The 16994-nt window shown below is 43.5% G+C and overlaps 1 protein-coding gene across 2 annotated transcripts in view; it reads left to right on the forward strand.

Moving 5' to 3' along the window:
- tanc1b (tetratricopeptide repeat, ankyrin repeat and coiled-coil containing 1b) overlaps positions 1–16994 on the forward strand; it is a 133137-nt gene that overhangs the window by 699 nt on the left and 115444 nt on the right. The window lies entirely within an intron of this gene.

A 16994-nucleotide genomic window follows, 5' to 3' on the forward strand; every position in this document is an offset into this window, starting at 1 on the left:
GCGGAATTTAAATGATCGACTTTCACACGGTTTAGGCTACATGCCGCGGGCTTCACTCGCATGTTGCTTGTTAGAAGAAGTTTATTGGCATGCCAAATTCTTCGCCCGCATTGCAGTGACAGCCGTAGCCTAAACGAGACACCACGCCGGTAATTTACGCCTGTGTCAGTTGGGCCTGTATTCACATTGTTTGTGTAACGTAACCGTAAAGGGATAACTCTTAGTAAATCGAAAATTACAGTAAACTTCACAACCCTTCTGTACTAGCTGTGACGGTGTACTTTGAGTGTTTGCAAAATGCCCTGATCAGGAGAAAATGGCATTACTCGTGTTCACTATGATAACTCTTAGACATCTTTTGCGTTCTTGTATACTTCATGGGGGGATTGAGCGTTTGACTGGATAGATGCTTTTGCAGACAGGGAAGTCTCGACCTAATCATGGCTCCTTGGATATGCATTCAGTCAGAAACGTCGCAAACGATAGCGGGGTGGTAGTGTTTGCGATAGGTACCTAACTTCTTCTAAGTCGAGCTGTGTGGGAAAGTTTATTTTGCACCCCAGGTGCTTTGAAAAGAGCTACTTTAACTCTCTAGAAGTTGCTCATACCGGAGCTGTCAGGTTTCATTTTGATCAAGGGGCAGACGAAATCACGGGCGAGGGCTGCGTTTCAAGTCCTCACGTGTTGGAGTAGCAGACTCTGAAAGTCACCCCTCATCCGAAGCAGCGGCGAACACGTGACTACAGAACAACCAAACTGCACTTAAGGTTTCAAAAAAAAAAAAAATAAATAAAAACAAATTACCATTGTTTAGATATAGTCCTTTACCGCTCTGAAATCCAGAAGAACTGCTCTTAAAAGTGGAATGCTGTCTGAGTGATCTGACTGATCCATCTGTTATGCTGAAGGAATTCTTGTAGGGACTCGCTTAATTAACTCCTCGACAATAACGCTTGTAATGAGTCTTTGTATTTAATTTCCTTGATTTCTCCTTGAGTATGAATGATATCGCATCCGTGGAACTGCAGTCTTAATTCGTTTTTTTTCTGACTCCCACATAATTTTAGCAGTAGATTTATAGACCCACCACTCAGATTCTGCTGTTGTCACGCACCAGATAGTTGGCAGTGTTTACCATAACACGTTTAGCCCAATACCCTCGCGTTTGAAAACTTTAAACAATCACAGTGTTTCAATTTGGTACGTGTTTCCAAGTCTGTGACTAACTATGCTCTCAGATGTTTTGTTTTTGCTAACACAGGGTGGTAGTTGTAAAACAAAAAGCACAACAAAAAGTTATGTTGGTTGACCCACTGTTGTTGGTAAAGGATAACAAATCAGTTGATCAACTATTGAGAATCCCATATACAGAAAGCACCATCTTGGTTATTTGTTTTTTTTTTTTTTTTTTTTTTTGATCAAACAGCTAACAAGGTTTGTAGTCACAGGGGAGAGAGTCTGGTTCCCATGATATTTGGCCAACTGGCAACCAACAGGTGCTGGCACCAAAAAGGCAAGGTTTGGCCTGAGGCAAGCAAAGCAGTGGGCCACTCCAACCTGTTAGAAGAATGAAACAAACTGAAGCCATACACTACCTCTGGCGTGCTTTTGGTTTTGTAATTAGTTGGAGAAATTGAATGCGTCACCATTTTGGCAATTAGAAGTATGTGTGGAATTGTAGCTGTCTCCATCTTTAGAAGTGAACTGGCACCAACATTTGGGACTGACATCCATCACAAATGTTTACGTACCCCCTGTCCGTCTTACAAGGCCTTTGCCTAAAGACTGCCAGTGCTTGCGATTAAAACTAATAATGTGCGGTCGCTCTTGACAACATCTGTCTCATTCTGCTGGGTTGGTGATTGACAGCAGTGTGTGTAGAGTGAAATGTTAGCTCAAAATAGGGGCTTTCCTGTGTCGTCCTATGGTATTCTATGGTCATCTTAATGGTTTGGGTGGCCTACTGAGAAAACATCCTACAGCGTCTTACAGGGTTGGTAGAAGCTCCAGCCAATGAGCATAGAGTGTAAATGGAGGTTTGTCTGTACTGTAAGGTGGTGTGCCTTGTAATGTAAAGTAGTGTAATGTAATGCTTTGCAATCTTCATGCACTATGGCTTCTTTTGAACCACCCTAATACATTAGAAATGGAAACATGGAGGCGTGGCTTAGCTAGCACTGATCCACCTCAGAATGCTTTTGCAATCGTTGGGTGAACCTGCCCTGATCTCCAGTGCTGATAGCTAGTGATGTGAGAGAGAGTTCTCCTGAACCCTTGAGAAGGGTGGAGTCATTATGTCTTATCAGGAACTCACTGATCTGAAAGTAAGCTACACTATTATTTTGCCATGGAGGGCACTGTTTATTGGAGTCTGCATGCCTGCTCCACCCAGTATATAGGTGCATAAAGTTTCACTTTCTTAAGGGTGTTGACATTCAGTGTGAGGAATATTGCTGTTAGCTTATTCAGTTCACGTTCACTTGGTCACAGTCTAAATACTTGGAATTGCTCTCTTTCCCACCAAATTTTTTCACTGGTTGCCACCAAGTCATTGGTTAAAATGCTAGAAAAAGACAAGTCTTCAACTATACAGCCGTTTTCCTCCTGAGACGTCCAGTGTACTTTGGATGAAAACTTAGTTTCAGGGTATGAGAGCTCCTTGAGCAGAGAAAGTAAGGCGCACAAACAGAGCTACTGTACCACCCAGTGAAAGCTATTTAAAGTGACCTCATTACTTTCCTTGAGAAAATATGTTTCAGAACCACAGTTATTTGGTTTGTTGAAACGTTTAATGATGTTACATTATGTGTTCATGTGCCATGTTCAACAGAGAGAATAATTCCACAGAACTAATTTTTCACATTTATGACAGGACGGGTTCATTCCATGGATTTGTACTGTGTACTGGATTTGGACCGTGTGTGTGTGTGTCGGTTGTATCAACCAATTCCCCGTTCAACAGCTGTTATTAATTTACATTTTTCTAACTTATTCAGGAAAACTCTGGAGAGGAATTTGTGGGGCGGTGTTATTATGGACTAGGGATTTCTTCTGGAGAATTGTACCGTCCCTGGACATGTAGCTCTAAAAAGGGCATCATTTTGTGTCCTGGCAGTTAGTGTTGGATGACATGCCCCCCCCCCCCCCCCCCCCACCCTCTTGTCACTGCCATCTGCCGCCCTCATGAAGACGAGTTTAACGTATTGTTATAGGTGCGTAAGTTGATCGCTGAACCCAAGCCTTGTTTTCTTCCGTTCCTTTCTGGAGCCCTGAGGTAGCTATGTTAATCTGCCACAGTGCAAAAACAAAAAAAAAAAAAAAAACCTCCAATTCCCATGTGGTCTTATCTGTAGGGCTGCGCTCATTGCACACCTGCTGTATGTTTCCAAGACTGAATAGGGGCCTGAGTTATGACTCAGGCGTGCACATCTGCTCCGGCCATAGGGGACGGGGCCAAGGGGGTCCCGTGCTGCGAGAGGTTTCCTGTTCATTCTCTCACCTCTGAAGGTAACGTAACGCCAGCCCGCTGGAGCTGAAAAAGGCCTCACTGCCTAATGGGTAATCCAGTGGGCTTAGCAGAGCCCTTACATTAAGACATACTGTTTGTCAAGGGAAAGCCTGCAGACTTTAAACTTTACCGGTTAATGTTTAACCCTCATCAAATAGCGGGAAGTCCTGAAGAACGTGCTGGTGGGTAGTCTGCCTGTGTACAGGTAAACCTGGCACACAGTCCTGCTCCCCTGTGCGGTGTGTAAGCCGGGACCACCTGATCCAGACCACTTTCACTATCTGGTCTGTTCCAGCTGCATGGATCTGGTCCTTTGCTTGCATTTCTCCCGCCCTTCCAATGCACTGTGAGTGTGAGGTGGTGTCTGATACCAGCAAAAGGATCATGAGTCAGGAGCAGGGCAGGAAATGACCGGGACTCTAAGGTAGCAGTTGGCAATGTATTCCACTCCAGACTCCCTGTGCCCATAACAATTTGATAGTGGCTTTTCCTGTTTGGGTGGAGGTGCAGCTCCATGTCAGGTGACACAGTGTAGGAGTTGCTCTGATGGGATCTTAAGTTGACCTGGTAAAGCTGGTAAATATGGACCTGAGCAGAGTGAGGTAACCCTGGAGGTTGAGAACAGTGCCCACCTGTTTCATATTTCATGTAACGTAGCTGTACTGCAGTAGCACAAGGAACGGTGTGTTTAAGATATCAAATGACTGCTGACCTAGCTAGAGAGTAAACATTCTGGTGGCTCTTGGGAACAAAAGGATTATAAGCCTCTGAAGCTAGGGTATGCACTCAACATGCACGCAGGCGAGGATACTGTGTTTTAACAGTGAAAGAGGATAACGGAGAGCTATAATGTTGAAGCGGAGAAAGATGAGCGCTTCTGATGTCTTCCCCCTTTTTCCAGCAGTGCGATGATCCATTCATGTCAGGTCATGACACACTTTCCACACCCTTGGGTGTAACTGTAAATTCTGCTCGTGGTAACGACTGCTGTCAAAAACATGTTTCGACGCTTGTCCGCGCTCAGGGGAGATCTGCCTGCTGCCAGAAAGGGGTGACTTCCTCAGGTAATTCCAATGAAGTATTTGAACATGTGTTCCCCATGCAGTCTGGAATAAAGCTTGACCCAGGCGTCTGCCAAAAGAAACTCGCTTGGGGTTTGGGAGATCTTTTAAAAGCATTTGGCAGGTTTTCATCAAATCCCTGAACCAGTTTATTCGGAAACTTGCCCGCCTGAAATCACCTTACCAAGACTAATCTATATGTAGGTAGCATGAATTATTTTGTTTCCCAGAATGGAGATACACCTTCAGTATTTTAAAGCAAAGAAAATGCCGGATCCTATAAAGAATTGTAGCCATGCTAATCAGTAAATCAGTCTAGTTTGTTTTTTGTATACTACTGCTTTCAGTAGGAGTTGTCACAGGGCACCAAGTGTAAACAGACTCTGTTAGGGTATCTATTCCCCTGGGGCAGCAAATGATATACATGTTGATCCCTTTTTGTCTAGTGAACGGTTGGTCCAGACGTCTTGAATATGAAGAGACGGCAGATAACATGCACCAGTTTTTCACACTATACAAGTGGCACAAAAAATTACTCGGGATATATATTTTTGGTTGGAATTTCTGTAGCTTCATTTTTGTGTGTAGCCTAGAATATGGCCGGTGTGGTCGGTTTGGTGGGAACTCATTAAAAAAAAAAGCATAATTGCTATGCGACAAATAGGTGGGTCTGGTTTTCAGCTCATGTTAAGGATAGGATGTGTTGACTGTCATCCAAACCACCCACCAAGTAACAGATTTAACCAGCTGCAGGTGTCTTTTTTTAACATATCAGTTCAACAGGTATTAAAAATAACGAAAAACACTGTGTGGGAATCTTTACACGACACGGGCACGTTGGAGAGCGGTGTAACCTCACATTTTGTTTCATTGATACATGGGTGCAGCTGGCAATTATATCTTGCATTTGTGGCAGAAGTTGTACAACAACCAAAAATCAAGGAACTCCACACTTCACAGAGTACCTATTAGTTTTCTACAATTTACAATTTTTACAAACCAATCATTATATCATAAGCATAACCTAAGCCAGGAGTGGTGCTGTGTTGGCCAGACTTAAGGTTTATTTCAAGGTTTCATTTGGGTAATATTTGGTGAGCTCAAATCAAGAAGCGTGAGTACAGCAGTGTCCGATGAGATGAGATTAGTATTTAACCTTAGCACTGGGACCAGCCTGAAAACCGGAGGGGAATTATTTGAAAGTACTGAATTTATAATACTGTGGCTCTGTGGAACTCACATTACAGAGAAAGCTGATGGAACTGTGTGGTCTCAGCATGGGAACAAAATGAGACAAATTTTGAGTCAGCACCGCAGTATCATCTTAAAAAGACACCACGCTAAATATATTACAATGAACGCTTATATTCAAGTAATTCTAAGCCGTAATTACTCTAAATATGTCTGTAGGGTATTTTAGGTCCTCTCAGCCACTGGTTTTCAACATTTGGCTTCTTGCAAGGCCGTGCTTCAACTGAGCAGCTTCAACTGACAGTCAGTGGCTGTTTGTAAGCTAGCAATCCACGTTAAGGTGACCAACACCAGCAGCAGCAAACAGCCTTCCAGTGAGATTTTATGAGTTATTTCCTTTATTGTACTTAACCTACGAGTGGTTTTCATTCTTGCTGTCTTGCCAAGTCAGTCAGCACCAGTATTCAAAACCTATACAACTTTGTTGCATTAACTGCTCCACGAAACTAGTGCACTATTGCAATGTTAATGTAGGCATATGCAAAGTAGAACTTATTTGATATTTTGAGATTTAATTTGAAAAATTAACAAAAAAAAAACACTGTTTATAATAAGATTAATTACAGTTTTCTCAAAGTACAGGTATATTTTAGTGTTCAGCTGTTACATTTTGTTATAATATTCTTTTTAAGTCAGTTTGACTCCAGTTGGTTAACAATTTGACACGCCAGCACCCGTGTTTTCTTTTTAAAGTTTCACTATCGCTCAGAGAAGTTGGGCACTACTTTTTGTCTACATGCTCTTTCTGAAGATGGAAGAAAAGTTGTATTTGACTTAACAAAAGTGTGATATTATTTCTGAACAAGTTTGACAACACGGTTGCTCTTTTGTATCAGACATTCAGGACCTATTTATCCCAGGGTTCATTTTGGGCCATTTTTCTCTGGTTGCAGTTGTAAATTGTAGAATTTGAATGTCCTTTTGGCAGTATGACCTAATTTTTTACACTGAGGTGAACAGCCATACATTAGAAGGGAACACGTCAACCTATGTGCCTCCTAGTAAATTTTCACTCAGTTAAGGGTCACTGTTTTTCAGCGTGCTCATCTGTCCTTACAGGTGATTGGCTGGTTACAGCCCTCTCTTGACCTGAGGCACACAACCGCTGATGACACATCGTTGCCCTTGCACTTAGACACACACCCTTCATTCATATTCAGTGTGTTTAAGCCCCTTGAACCAATTTTTATCATGTAAGAATTAGCAACATCTTACCAAATGTTTATAGATGTTTGTTGTGCACTTGCCTGACTCCTGTCAGTCACATTTGTTCATTTAGTTTGCAGTCTGTTTTCCTTTTATTTGTATTCTTTGCTTTGAGAAAATCTTGCGATTTCTGCTCATTGACTGCTACTTTAAAGAGTCTGACATCGCAGTACAGTTTTAAGTGCCGCTGTAGCCGCAGTCTGGTATATATAGCTTTTGGCAGTTATTACAGTCTGCATCTACTTTTCTCCTTTCAGCTTTCAGGGACTCGGTGTTCTTTTCAAAACCAAAGAAAAGAATACACTACAACTGCATTTAGATTCCCTTAAAAGAAGTAAAAGTATGTGCAACTAATAAGTACACCGTTTAACCGACTTAGGTTTCTTCATACAGCCTGCAATCAAAATATCGATCCTGAAAAATGATTTATTCAAAAATGTGTTGAGGTCAATCAGTTGAGAATAAAGCTGTCATCTACGGTGCCAGCCTGGAAGAGCATTCAGTCTACAGGATGTTCAACAACAACAGGTGTAGCCCAACTGCTAATATCCACAAACAGTGATAACAGTGGTGTCTTTAGGGGTCAGAGATGAACCTGTTGATATACACTGTGATGGACAGGTTAATTGCTCAGTTTAGGGTTAGCAGTTTAAGAGATTGTTTCATCAACAAGTAGATGGAAGCAGTTTCAGTTACAAAGGTTTATAAACTGAAGATGACATGGGGACCCTCTGAAGACCTTGGAAGTAACCCTTTCTCAGCTGAGCATAGATGAGAGAGATTATCAGATGTGACTGAGAAAGATGTGGCTGCAGATACTTATTCGGAGACCACTATATGGACGTGCTGGACTGCTTTGAAGGGCAGAATGATAAATGGCTAGTAGCTGGATAGATTGATGAAAAACCGGGCTGTCAGATATTATAGAGGTGGGTGAATGACGAGGGGTTGTTATATTCTCCAGAATTAAACGCAAGAATTTATAATACCAGAAATGTAGAATCTTTTAGAATTATTAGAGCATCGGACAATTTGGTGTAAATCCTCCCTGATGATGCTGTGATCACTCTAGGTATTAGAAGGTCTGGCTGTCGTCCTAGAGTTATAATTTTTTACAGCATTATTAAGTCATAAATACCAGGGAAAACCAAGGATTATTTGTGTTCACTACTCTGTACTTCCTGGGTGGGACATGCCTGTGATTTAAAAAAAAAAAAAAAAAAAACAACAAAAAAAACTATTGTCAAAATGAAAAAGGTGAGCTTGTTGAAGTTCTGTTGTCTGTTGATGTGGAGGTTCTCACCTTGCAGCTACTGTGAATGCAGGTGATGAAGTTTGATGACAAATGTCTTCAGAGAGGACAGCAGACAGCAGATAATTAAGGGGAGAATCTGCGAGAATTCTATCAATCAGTGTGGATTTAGAGCGCGATTTAAGGTTATTGTGTGTTCAGATGTAATTTGAGACAAGCTGTCTGAGAATAGCTGAGTTCTAATAGGCTGAGGTTTGAGTGTGTCCCACTTAGTCACCCAGAGGGAGCCGAGCTGAGTACAAAGAAGGAGCAGTGCCCTCACAGAGGGATGAGAGTCACAGCAGTGGCAGAGTGGGTTCTGGAAGAAGTGGCATTGAGTCTACACTCATCTTCAGAAGGTTACTGTTCGTGTTGCTCAGATTGATCAAGTTCGGACGGTGTGTTGACTGCTTTATTTAAAACTCAGGATTATTTAACACTGCCCGTAATGTACAAAACTGATTCGAACCTGGTAGCGTTGTTTTTTAAATAAGAAAGTGAGGAACTCATTTTCAGTTTGTCAGTTGGACAGACGGACAGGAAGAGACCAATGAAGTAACCACCTCTTGAAAGCATGTTATGTGTGTTAAATCTGGGGAGGAAACAGAAGTATCTGTTCTGTGAAATATACAGCAGTATCTACCAAAGTAGCCAAGGCACAGCATAAAGAGAGTTGTAGTGGGAAGTAGAGAATCACAGCTACTGTGTCAAAAATACATACTACAAACAAGTAGCATATTATCAAAAAAGACAAAAAGGGGGAAAAATAAAATCAAAGAAAAGATCTAAATTCAAAGTGTTAATCTACCTAGAGGGTGTAGATCTGGGACAAGTCTGTATCTACTGGGTTGGATCTTAGCAAGGAAGTTGGATGTGGTTAAGTCATCCCAGAAAGCCATCTGAATCTGAATGATCAAACCCAATTTAAACTTGAGTGTTGGCTGAGCACAAGGCAGAGCAGTCAAGCAGCGAGAATGAAAGAAGCCCGGTCCTGTTCGGCGAGGCCACCAGCCAGCCAGTGTGATCAGGCTAAGAGTGTGATCAGATCCACAGCCGATGTCGTGCAGAGACAATGCGTGAGAGCAGACAACAGGAGGCCGCGCTGGCTTCAGTCCTTTCGTCCCTTTGATTGCTTGCCGGACAGAGACGAGCTCACACCAGCAGCTGTGCCAGTAAGATGAAGCGGCACGTTAAGCGGATACTGAAGAGCGCATTCGCCTGTTCAGGTTAGGCAGTTGTGGAAGTAAGTTGTAATTTCCTGCTTACAGTTTCGAGGCTCAAAAACTTAGCCACCCCCCTTCCTCCCTCCTTCCAAAAGCTGACTGCATTGGTTTGGAATTAGAGGAAGGGGAGTTAAAGGGCTGGAATGGTTATATAAAAAGCATCACTGTTGTTATGCTTTTGCGTTGATCCCAGTGTTTGAGGCAGCAACAGCGTGTGTTTAATGAGTGGGAGACAGACTGTAGCCCGTTATGCCATACCTGTCGCTCGCATCCTTTTATGGTACCCTGTTTCATCCCCCTCTGACATTTGTCTTGTCAAAGGAAACTTCTCTTCTAAAAAGTACTGTACAGCTCTCCTCTGTGGACAGAGGTTAGTACAGTAAGCAAAAATCGCCTTGTCAGGAGTGATGGTTGGATTTTTCAGCTGTTTGACAGCTGTTTTATCATTCCAATCCCTTCAGAATGAGAGGTCATTTTAAGTAATGTGGCCATTCGTTTTTTTTTTTTTTTTTGTCTCATCCTTTTCCAAACTTTCCCCTTAAGTAAAACAAAGGTCAGAGCTGCGGTGCTGAGTTCTGCCGTTGCCGGGGCAACGGTGTCCGGTTGACAGGAGGCCCGGGTGATGAAAAGCAGCAGTGGTGTACATGAGAAGAGTAAATAAGGGTTTAGTCTGCAGGAGGAGAGGGGCTGAGGGCTGCTCACGACGCGGCGGGACCACACTTACAGGCTCTCGCGTGAGTGACTGTAGCCTGAGGCGGCTGTGAAAGCAGAGTCCCGCAACTGCTCTGCTTAAATGCCCTGTCACACACACACACACTCACTCTCGCTCTCGTTCTCTCACACGCGCACACACAGACACACACACACGCACAAACACACACGTATTGTACAGGACACTTGTTCCTTTTCCTACCTCACATGCTTTTCTAACCCCTTCACAGAGCCGTAGTGTTGAATAAAGGGCATTTCTTTTGTCTGGGGCCCAGAGTAGATTAACGTCTCATTTGTGGGAATGGACTGAAAGGGAATTTGCAGCGACATTTTGTTTATTTCTTTGATAAATCGCGCTCTTGGCACCTGAGTCGGTCGGTGAGATTTGTACTTTTAAGAATGTTTTTTTTTTTTTTTTTTTTTCCTTTCTCAGTGTTCCAGAAAACTCCTTTCAAACTTGTTCCTTTGGAGCCCAGTCAAATTAGCGATGTCAATTATCCCTCTGACCCATTTATTTGCATCTCGCAAAGCTGTGACCTTGGAAGCCCTTGTTGTAGACCGTGCGCGCTTCCGCTGGGTGCTTGGGCACAACTCTGGGCCGCGGTGGACCTCAGATTAGTGGCACGGTGTTTTGACGAAGTGAAATGAGTTCAGCGTCGATATCCTGATTCAGAAACCCACATTCTTTCGCTTTTGGGGAAGGCAGACTGTGCCGTGAAGTTTTCTGAAAAGTACTCTTGTGGCGTAGTACCTTGTGCTGCGCTGCAGTGGTGGAACCTGGCAGACAGATACCTCCCTCAGGAGGAACGTACTCAATGACCCCCCCCGCCTCAGAAAGCTGGAGAACTGGACACTTTGAGCTGGAGGCTTTTCCACTTCATTCCAGCAAATCCGGCTCTTCTCGCATTATTTAATTTATTTCAGCAGTGTAGCATAGTGGTAAGGAGCACGGCTCGTAACCGTTGGTTCGATTCCACGCTGGGACACTGCTGCTGTACCCTCGACCCACAGCTGCCTCTATCATATCCTTAAAAAGCATACTTACTGTGTCTAAGTTACAGATCATTTACTGCACTTTGATTGAGCAGTTGGTGAGTAGTAGTAAATGACTTTAGATGGTCTTGGGAGGGGTTCAGTGCTTTGAATAACGCACAGGTCAAACCAGTGGGGCCTGTGGTCATGTGACCTGTGGTTTAGGCCGTAACGTACAGAAATAGTGGTACGGGATCTTTGTTTTGCTTTGCTGGTAATGTGATCCTCACTATGTGGGCACACATTAGGATTCAGCTTAACCCTTAGGCCATTATTGCACTCTTTGTTTTACATTTAGATACATATTCCCCCCCCCCCCCCCCCCCCCCATATCCCTGCCGGTGTTAGACCTTTAACACCACACGTCAGGCGGTCTGCTGGATGTGTACTTGTGTCTGCAGTCTCTTTCCCTGTAGGAGTTACCCTGACTCTGCTCTCCCCGAGGATATCTGCAGTACACTTGCGGCGTCCTGGGACTACTGTAGTTGCTTCTATTACATTGCAGCATGTTGTCCCATATCTGATTGGTGGCTTCTGGTCACATGTGCCGCAGAGATTCCAGACAATAGACCAATCAAAGCCTTCTTATGAAGACCACGAGAACTAAAAATGGATACGCAATCAGGACCTAACGCTGTATATTGATGTTGCTAGCTAGCTAGCTATTTGGGTAACTACATAATATTAAGCCTTTTATTTGCTCAATCAGATTTTCAAACTGCACTGAGTGTCATGGAGATACGCTTAAATGCCATTTGTGTGATTTCATTGTTTCCAACTAGAGCAACAAAGTGCACTTCTGAGCTCTAGTTCCTCAGTTCAGTGTTTGTGTGTGGAGCTCTGATGCTTGGGCACGGTGGGGTGTGGGGGCGGCTTTGGGGAGATACAGAGGCCCTCAAGGGGGGGTGTGCTCAAAAGAGATAATACCCCGAAATAAACGATCCTGGGCAGGACTTTTATCAACATATTGGTGAGATAGCACTCTCTGCTCAAGCTGCCATGACAGAGTAGTCAAGAGATTTTCTAACAACTCACCACCTTTCTCTCCTTTTTTCCCCCCTCTTTGTGGCTTATCATTTTTTGAAGTTTTTTTTTTTTTTGATCCGTGCCTTTGTTCTTTTAAGAGTCGCACAATGATTTGGTTAACTGTGGGGGTATCAGATGTCAGTGGAATGCTTGGGGAGGCAGATCGGTTTCTCTCCCTCACCACACAGCCTGTCTGCGTCTCATTAATGCCTCACATGTTTCGGCGCTAATTGAAACGCCTTTACAGTCCTCTACAAAGCACCAACAAGCTGTGTGATGGAGGGGGGGAGGGGGGGGTTTGCTCCACCAGACTGTCCTCATTGTTGTGGTTGCTCAACAGCAAAGGGGGACCGAATGAAGGCTGCTTGAGGCTAATTACAGAGTGCAGGGGGATAACTTTAATTGTTAATTTCCTTCAGTATTGTACATGATTGTTTGGCATAAGGATGGCAACTCTTTGAGGGGGGGGGTAAAAAAGTTAGCTTATTCTGGGCCATCTGCAGTTGTGTTGTATCCGTATCCAGAGGCTCCTTTCGTTGAAGCAGAAAAGCGGTGTCCCTGTTGCTTTGTTCTTCGTTTATTGCATGGCGTAAAAACGACATTTTAAAGGTTCCAGGCGACCCCCTCTCCGTGGTCCCGGTGTTGGCGGAGGTAGGCAGTGTCTGCAGGAGTTATCACTGGTCTCCATCAGGGCCTGCCCGCTGCCTGACTAGGCTGTCGCAGCGGTGAGGAATGTGTGGGATGCAGTAATTGCTTGCATGTGCTTCATATTTTCCTGTCAGAGCTGGGTTTGATTAAAACTCCTCTGCCCCTCCTGGGAGAGGTTTGGCTCGGATGGGCGCATCCCCAGGAACAGATCCTCATCCACACATGCAGAGAAACATACGTCTGTATAAACTCTAAAATGGATGCATTATATATAGTAAACATACTGATGTGCAGTTGAGCTTCGTTTGGTTGTGAATTGTGTTTTGGGTTTATAGGCCGGCACTGGTAAACTGGAGTGTTTTTCTGTATGCTTAAAACTTCAGACATTACTGCTGTATATTTTTAATGAAGATGTGGAGTTGATAATTTAAAAAAGAAAATTTAAAAATCCTTGTTATGGGTTTAGGTAGGTGATTGTATAGATGTGGTGCCGGCCTAATTTAAGGATTTACAGCGAAATTGAATTTATGTGAAATTTAGAAAATTAGCTATTGGACTGACACAGTCTGCATCACCCTGTTTTTTCTGCTGTAATGAATAGCCAGGCTTGTTTTACTGGCTCTCTCTGACAGTCAAGGAGCTGTTTGTGTCCTTCCTGTAAAATGTCAGGAATAAACTGGTGTAATGGAATTGGTTTGATTCTGAGATAAAGGCCATTGAAGCTTCAGGCTCCCGTATGTCTGTCGGTCTCCCTCTCGTTCTCCGAGTCTCCTTAAAGGCTGCCTGCTTCCTGTACAGCATATGGCTCCGTTGAAGTATTTGTCTTGGAAACAGTAATTGGTGAGAAAATGAAAACGATGCCACGTTTCCTCGTGATGGTGGCCTATTTTTGAAGTCGAAGCCTTAGAAGAGGAGGATGTGGTCTCTTTAAAGCGGGGGGGTGGGGTGGGGGGGGGGGGGGGGTAGTTAGCATCAAGGCAAAGCCCACACCCACCACCTGGAAAGCAGTTGCGGGTGACGATTGTGCTGTCGGACCCAGGAGAGCCAATCAGAGTCAGGGTTATTGAAAGATGAGAACATGGCGGGAATAAAGAGGTTGCTTGCAGTGTAAGAGTAAGTTTAAGTGTTCGGGTGCACTGTGGCCCACTGCATGCAAGCAGATACTTGAGGATGATTATTCCTTGACGGAGAGCTCTGTTGATGCATTACATAATTATTATATAACTATTGTGTTACATTACATTATTGTCATTTAGCAGATGCTCTTATCCATAGCGACTTGCATAGGTTACAGTTTAATCCATTTATACAGCTGGATATTTACTGAGACAATTGCCCGAGGGTACAGAGGCAGTGTCCCAGCAGAGAATCGAACCAGCAACCTTTTGATTACAAGCCCCGCTCCTTACCACTATGCTACACTGCTGATGCAAGGTTTTTACCAGGCGTCTGAGGTAGTGTGAAGGGTGAGTCTCAAGACCGTGTGAAGGAGCACAGGGACAAGCCCTGTAGTCATCTTCTGATCACCTGACACACTGGAGTGGGAGGGGTTTAACTCTGCTGACCAATCAGACGCACCGGGTAGGAATCTGCAATCCCTGGACTCACTGTCTGAGAATAAAGAACACTGCCCTTCTGTTTATGTGTACAGCCCATCACTAGTCAAAATAAAGGTCTTAATCATCTCTCTGACCATTTCCCATGGTATCGTATAATTGTTCTCTGTTTTTGAAATCCGTGATTCACTGTGGTGAGGGATTTCTGCTGACGTGGAGATTAAGTTGTTGCAGTTGTTGCAGTCTGCACAAAAAGTCGTCCTGTTCAGAACCTGCAGTTGAATTATAATGACATGTGCTAATGCTGCCCTGTGTGTGAGTGCAGTGTAACTCATTCGATCCCTTTACTGTGGTTAAATGCTGCAGCAGGATTTCTACAGCTTTGCAATCATTACTTCCAGCTGCGTTCACCAGTACAATGACGTGTGCTTCTGTTCCTTCAGGTTTTCGTCCTGTATCAGTGATCTGAATTTCCCCCAAAAAAAGCCACACTGAGGTGAGATAATTGCACACAGCATGGAGAATAGGATAGGAAAGAGGAGGAGATGGTTTTATTGAAATATTAAATACTGGAAATGCATGAGAACTTAAGCTCTTCTCTGGCATGGAAATTGTACAAGAATCATTAACATCCATACCTTTCTCGTGTTTTTCGTCTGTTTTCTCACAGCCTTGATGTCCTGTTGTCACTGCGATTGCCTTATTTAGGCAGAAAATATCAGAGAAGGAAAAAAGGAGGGTTGTGCAGAATTGTGGGAAAAAGCTGCTGGTTGGGTGCCAGGAAATGACAGCGGAGCTTTGGTGTCTCATTGGACTGAGGGTTGACGGAAATGACTTGGGAGAGACTGAATGATTGTTATCATTCATTGAAATCTAATCTGTATTGCAGAAATTTAAAAAATGCAAAAGGTAACAGCTTTGTTTAGCTACAGCAGTGTGAAATAGTACCTCAGGATTTCGGAACGATCCCTCGGAACCTCTTCATTCCTTGCGTTTGTTAGATTCCCATGCTTGCCCTACCAAATAAGTTAAAGTGAGGCAAGTTGTTTGTTACATACTTCTTTGCTCATTCATATCTGTTAGTATTGCTGGCTTTTTGTGTAAGCAGCTGAGGTCAAACGTCTCATCGAAGAAACCCTGCAGTATTCAGACACATGCACAGGCCTGCGTGATTAGACATGAAAACAAGAGCTTAGCCATGCTTACAGTGCTCTGTCCCTGGTGTCAGGGTCATAGTGGTACGTGTTAATAGGGTTAGTAGTGGTAATAGTTTTTTTTTTTTTTTTTTAATTCACCACAACATTTTAAGCAAAAACAACTGAAATACTTAGGTTCAACTTAAACAACAAACCTCATGAATTTCACAAATCCATATGACTAAGTTGGTGGGAGATAAAGAGGCTAGCTGTACTGTATATAATGGAAGGAAGGAAAGACCGCAGTAACCACAAAGAACCCTTGTAACTTATTCAGCTAAATTTTGTGCTGCCAACTCTCACTCTCAAAGCGTCAATCAACCAGGAAACAGAATAAATTTGTATCAGGCTTTACTGGCCCTGTGAGCAAAGGTTCTGTGGTCTTGAAAATCCAGTCTTTGGCAGAAATAATATATACCGGCAAAAGGATTGTTTGAGCCCCGCTCAGTGTAGGCCTAGAGCTGGAAGAGTGGATAGAGCTGTACGCGTGGTATGAAAATATTATGAGGGTGAAAGGTTGGCTGTGCCATCCCACGTATGTGAGGCATCTTCAGGCTTCAGCGATTAACTCTGTTTCTTTCTTTCTGCGCGTGTGTATGTGTGTGTGTGTGTGCGAGTGTGCGAGCTTGCGGGGGGTGACGGCACTCTGGTTATTTTCTCTTAAATAGTGGGAGCGCTTCCATGTTATTTGGCCTTAATTAAACGAGGCTCTGTTTATTGTTTGAGGAGGTGGAGTAGGCGTTTCGGTATGCCTGCCCGCCTCAGACCACCATGCAGGGGAACGGGCACGCGGGGTCCCAGCGGAGAGGAGCTCTCCCAGCGGGGCGGTGGGGTTCCAGCGAGGGTTTGGAACCCAGCGCTACGCCGCTGTATCATTACTGAATTTCACTGGGTTTGAACAAAAATGCAGCAGCATTCCACTGAAGTCAATGGTGTGTTGTGCAACACCCACACTAGTTTTTCCCTTCTGTGTGATCATGCTGTCATGAGCCATCTCGGATTTCTAGGATCCAACAGTAGCCTTACAGACATGTTAGAACCCCCCCGCAGAAAGATAATTCAACTGAAAAACAAAAACATATAAAAAAATTTGATAAAATAAATTATATATGTATAAATTTCAATAAATAATGCGGCACAATAATCATTTAATCTCGATTATCTTGTTTTCATAATCGTTGGAAGCCAAAATCGTAATTGAAAATAAAATTCGATTAATCACCCAACCCTACAGTTGACCATTGGTACGATTTACAAGCACTGTCTCTCGTTATAGTGTTAATAT

Source organism: Megalops cyprinoides, chromosome 11, assembly GCF_013368585.1.
Source record: "Megalops cyprinoides isolate fMegCyp1 chromosome 11, fMegCyp1.pri, whole genome shotgun sequence".
In the NCBI taxonomy this organism is placed as follows: Eukaryota; Metazoa; Chordata; class Actinopteri; order Elopiformes; family Megalopidae; genus Megalops; species Megalops cyprinoides.